Genomic DNA, 5,840 nt, shown 5'->3' with positions numbered 1-5,840 from the left:
CATGGCCGACCCGAGTTTTATTCCTCCGCCCCTCTCGGAGAGCCTGGCAAGCTACCGAGAGTATTCGATATGCCAGACACAGTAACAACAAAGTCTCCAATGGAGACGTTACTGGGCCCGCTCGAGCAAATCGATGATCAACGGGAGGGAAAAATTTTTCCTAACAGCTGCGTAATATTCCATTGAGTACATGTACCATTGTTTCTAGATTCTGGCTAATGTGAATAGTGCTGCAATGAACATAGAGGTGCACATAGCATTTCTGTGGTGTGTTTTTGCCTCCCCCCAAGGTATATTTCCAGAAATGGTATTGCTGGGTGATATGGAAGCTCAAATTTCTAGCTTTTGGGGGAATGCCCATAGTGTTTTCCAAAAAGGCTGGACCAATTGGCATTCCCACTAACAATTAAGTAGCGTCCCTTTCTCCCCGAATCCATGCCAGCATTGGTTGGTCTTGATCATTTTGATGCGTGCCAGTCTCTATGGTGTGAGATGATATCTCATTGTTTTTCTGATGTGCCTTTCCTTGATGATTATAAATATAGAGCATTTTTCATGTGTCTTTTGGCCATTCATATTTCTTCTTTGAGAAAGTTTTTGTTCATTTCTTCTCTCTATTTTTTGATGGGATTGGATGATTTTTCTTGTAAAGTTCTACCAGTCCCTTGTATATCTTGTATATTAGCCCTTTATCAGATGGGTATTGGTAAATATTTTTTCCCTATCTTTGGGCTGTCTTTGTATCTTGGTCACTGTTTCTTTTGAGGTGCAGAATCATTTCAGTTTAATGTTTATCTTTGCTTCCACTTGCTTGGTGAGTGGTGTTTCATCTTTGAAGATTCCTTTAGCTTAAATGTCATGGAGGCTACCGTACATGATTTCCTCCATGCATCTTATAAATTTAGGTCTGATATCAAGGTCTTTATTCCATTTTGATCTGTCTTTTGTTCCTCGTATTGGAAAGAGGTCTGGGTTGATTTTTTGCATGTAGCTGCCCAGTTTTCTCAGTACCACTTGAAGAGGCTTTCCTTGCTCCACTTCATATTTTTGCTCCTTCATTAAAGATTAGGTGATCATAGATTTGAGGGTCTGTGTTAGGATATTTGTTTTTTTAAATATAGGAGTATTGCTATTTATTCAGCCACTGATTAGCTGATTGAATTGGGCATGAACTCCACCTTACTTTTTTTCATAATTTTATTTATTTATTTATTTATTTATCTTCTTATATTTATTTATTGAATCACTGTGGAAAAAGTTACAAAGTTTTCAGGTTTAAGTCTCGGTCATACAATGATCAAACACGTTTTCCTTCACCAGTACTCATTTTTCATCTCCAAGAACTCCAATATACCACTCCCAAACCCCTCCTAATGCCTGTGAGGGAGATGATTTCTACTTAACTTTTCTCTACATCAATTACATTCATTATTTTGACAAAAGATGCACCATTATTTTTTAGAATCCCCCCCAACAATCAGAATTGCTGAAAAGCATTGTGAAATACTTTGTTTTCTATAGCTGGTTATAAGAATCATATAATGATTTTGGATTTCTGCAAAGAGCCAGATAATTACAAGATTGGTTTCTGTGCGTCTGGTGTTATGGCTATGCCGTAGAATCACACGTGTGGGGCAACTCATGACCTTGGTAGGGTGTGAAGGACGAGCCAATACCGCCCCCCATCCCATGAGACTGCAGTTTCCCCATCACCGCCAGCTCATACCTGGATTTCCTATAAGCTCTGAGGCGACGGCCACCTTGCTTCTGGTGGGGGGGGGGGGGAAGGCGGAAGGGAGCAACACCCTTTCTCTCCCGGTGAGGCATGGCGCCATAGTTTAACTCATGGTCCATTCACTTATCTGCCACAAGCTGCTGGGCTCTGGACTAAATCCTTTTGCCTATGGAGCCATGGCCATGCCAGAGAGCCGCTCATGGGGGGCAACTCGTGACCTCGGTAGGGCATGAAGGATGAGCCAGTACCACCCCCCTTCCCATGAGACTGCTATTTTCCCATCACCGCCAGCTTATACCTGGCTTTCCAATAAGCTCAGAGGTCGCGGCCACCTTGTATGCGCTCCAGATGCATTTCTGCCAAAAGCCGCTGGGTTTCGAGATTTGTTTCTGAGTCTCTGGGATCATGACCATTAAGCCGCTTGATCAGGAGCCAGAGAGGCCGTTTGTAGGCGGCGACTCGGAGCCTCATTGTGATAGGGAGGAAGGGCTGGTTCCACCCCCCTCTGGTGAGGTCCCACGTGTCTCATCACTGCACCCAAACCTGACTGTCCAGTGGCCTCTGGAGGGTGGCGGTCACCGGGCCGCCAGGGGGAACAGGCCAAGGCACAAAACCTATTCCCCCCCAGGAGTGGCCCAGTGCCAGTAACCTACAGTAGTAACAGGACGCATTTCTGCCAAAAGCCTTTGGGTTCCGAGATTCGTTTCTGAGTCTCTGGGATCATGGCCGTTAAGCATTTCAATCAGGAACCGGAGAGGCCGTGCTTCCAATTATATAGCTGAGCCGGAGCTGGTTTGTAGGTGTGTCTCCCACATACCTAACTTTTGGCCATTTACTTTCTTGGTAAACTTTGCCCCAAGTTTTTGGAGTCTGGCCAAAGGCACAGCAGCAATTTCGGGGTATCTGAAAGCCTGACGGTGCCATCAGGCTGCTGATGCATTTGACTCACAGGTACAGATTAACCTGCTGGTGGCACCATACCTTCTGTGTTAGGATATTTGACTCTGTTCCATTGTTCTGCGGGTCTGTCTTTATTCCAGTACCACGCTGTTATAATGACTACATTTTTGTAGTTGGGGAAGATGATGCCTCCAATCTTCAAAAATATGGAACTCTTACTAAGAAAAAGATGGCTGGTGGAATCGGTCAGAATGGGAGATGTGTGCAGAAAGTAGATAAAGGGCCAAACAGGATGACCTCTCAGGGTCTGTATTGCAAACCATAATGCCCCAAAGTAGAGCAAAATTATCGGGAATTATGTCTGCCATGGAGGCAGGGGGAGGGTGGAAAAGGGGGGTATACTGGGGATATTGGTTGTGGGGAATGTGCACTGGTGGAGGGATGGGTGTTTGATCATTGTGTGATTGTAACGTAAACATGAAAGCTTGTAACTATCTCATGATGATTCAATAAAATTTAAAAAAATATGGAACCCTTCATGAATTTGCGTGTTATCCTTGTTCAGGAGATATCGTAATCTTCTCTGTATGTTCTAGTTTTAGTGTATGCACTGCTGAACCGAGCACCTAAAAGATTTTTAATTAATTAATTAATTGCACCTAAAATATTTTTAATTAATTAATTAATTTTTTGGGGGGGTCACACATAGGAGTGTTCAGGACTTACTCCTGGTTCTGTGATCAGTGATCACTTCTAGAATGTGTCAGGTGACCATATCGGGTGTCAAGGATAGAACCCAGGTCAACTACATGCAATGCAAGCACTCATTCTGGCTCCAAAAATAAAATTATTAAAAAATGCACATTCTAATTACAGCTGGGTTATCTGTAAAGGCTATAAGCTCTGTGATTTTTCAAAAAGGCAAAACTATAGAGACAGTAAATATATCACCAATTTGTTTGCCTAGAGTTAAAGGAGAACTGGGGGTGAATAATATGCAGAGCACACATAATTCTCTTTTTCATTTTTGGGCCACACTCAGCAATACTCAGGTGTTACTCCTGACTCTGCACTCAGAAATTAAGCCTAAAGATGTGTCAGGGAACCAAATTGAATGCTGGTGATTGAACCCAGGTTGGCCACGCGCAAGACAATCTCCAGACCTGCTGCAGTATCTTTCCAGTCCCCAGCACATAGGATTTTTAGAATAGAGAATATAGTATGTTAATCAAAATTAAGAATGAGCCCTAATGCATTCCAATGCAAGCTAATGTTGGTACAGTGTAGGTTTATTAATTATAACAAAAGTACCTCTCTAGTATGAAATATTGATGCTGGATAAGTAAACCTATAGATATTTGAGAACAAGATGTATTTTTTAAATTTTATAAAGTAAGTAGCACTGTCGCACTGTCATCCCATTGTTCATTGATTTGCTCGAGTGGGCACCATTGTGAGACTTGTTGTTACTGTTTTTGGCATATTGAATAATGGTACGGGGAGCTTGTCAGGCTCTGCTCTGCTGGCAGGTTACAAAAATATTAAGAAAGGGAAGATGGGGAACTGCATTCAGGATTGCTGTCCAGGACATGGATGTCCCTGTTTCTGTAGCTGCTGCATTCAGCAGAGATATACCTAAATGAGTTGTTAAATAATGAGCTAGTAAATAAAAAAGATCACTAACACGTAGAACTTCTAGTGGTTAAACAGATTAACCTTATTTTAAATAATGGAATTAGAATCAATAAAATTAGTTTAAAAATCCTCTAGTGGTTTTCATGCTAACCTTACAACTGTCCACAAAAACCTGGAACTGGTTGTTACATGCTCTAACAGTGACAAAAAACTAAAAGAAATAAAGTTCTTTAGTAAAGAAAATTTCTTAGGCAAACATAAATGCAATAACTATAATTTTGTTTTGCAACTAATTTTATTTCCTACAATATTTGAAATACAAATGGATAAAAGTGACTACATTCTATGTTACTGGGCATATAGTGTATACCAATATAATGTGCAATAAAAAATGGAGATGGAGAGATAGGGTAGTGGGAATGGTACTTGCCTTGCATGTAATCAACTCAGGTTCAATTTCCAGCATTTGATACTCAGGAAAACCAGGAGTCATCACTGAGCAAAGAGTAAGTAGTAAATACTGAGAATCTACAGGGATAGTCCCAGAACTACTCTACAAAAGTTTTGGATGGATTTTGGGTCACACCTGGTGATGGTCAGGGCTTAATCTTGGTTTTGTAATCAGGGATCACTCCCAGTGGGAAGTGGTACTTGGGTAAACATATCAGGTGTTGGGAATTGAACCTGGGTCAACCATGTTCAAAATAATCACCCTATCGACTGATTGGTCTAACTCCCACGAATTGTTTTCTTTGTGTAATTACAATTTTTAAAAAAAATTTTTTTAGTGAAACACCATGAGGTACAGTTGTAGACTTACATATTTTTGTGCTTGGGATTCGATTATACAATGATCAAATACCTATCCCTCCACCAGTGCCCATTTTCCACCACCATGGATCCCAGTATCCCTCCCACCCCCGTCCACCCTATCCCATCGTGCCTCTGTGGCAGGGCATTCCCTTTTGTTCTCTCTCTCCTTTTGGGTGTTGTGGTCTGCAAAAGAGGCATTGAGTGGCAATCATTTCGGTCCATAGTCTACTTTCAACATGCATCTCCCATCCTGGGAGGATCCTCCCCAAACCCTTTATTTGGTGCTCCCTTCTTTATCTGAGCTGCCCTTCCTCCTAGCATACCCGGCTGGCCTCTAAGCCATGGAGTAATCCTCCTGGTACTGATCTCAGATATTCTTGGGTATTAATCTCCTATTTGTTACTTTATGTCCACCAGATGAATGCAATCATTTTATGTCTATCCATCTCTTTCTGAAACATTTCGCTTAGCATGATACTTTTTATGTAGTATCACTTGTATGTGAATTTCATGACTTCATCTTTTCTAACAGCTACATAGTATTCCATTGTGTAAATGTACCAAAGTTTCTTTAACCAGGCATCTGTTCTCGGGCACTCATGTTTTTTCCAGATTCTGTCTATTGTAAAGAGTGCTGCAATGAACAAACAAGTGCAGATGTCACTTCGACTATACATTTTTGCCTCTTGGGGATATATTCCCGGGAGTGATATTGCTTGGTCAAATGGGAGTTCAATTTCTAATTTTTTGAGAATCG

At 41.5% G+C, this 5,840-nt stretch overlaps 1 non-coding gene across 1 annotated transcript; it reads right to left on the bottom strand.

Moving 5' to 3' along the window:
• Positions 1-3,155: 3,155 nt before the first annotated feature.
• Positions 3,156-3,261, bottom strand: LOC130038263 (U6 spliceosomal RNA). Its single transcript, XR_008794640.1, has one exon. It is a non-coding gene; the product is annotated as a U6 spliceosomal RNA (small nuclear RNA).
• Between the last annotated feature and the right edge of the window lie 2,579 nt (positions 3,262-5,840).

This window comes from Sorex fumeus, unplaced genomic scaffold, assembly GCF_029834395.1.
Source record: "Sorex fumeus unplaced genomic scaffold, SorFum_2.1 ptg000073l, whole genome shotgun sequence".
Lineage (NCBI taxonomy): Eukaryota > Metazoa > Chordata > Mammalia > Eulipotyphla > Soricidae > Sorex > Sorex fumeus.
Note: the sequence above shows the minus strand (reverse complement) of the source record. Positions and strands in the feature narration are given on the sequence as shown.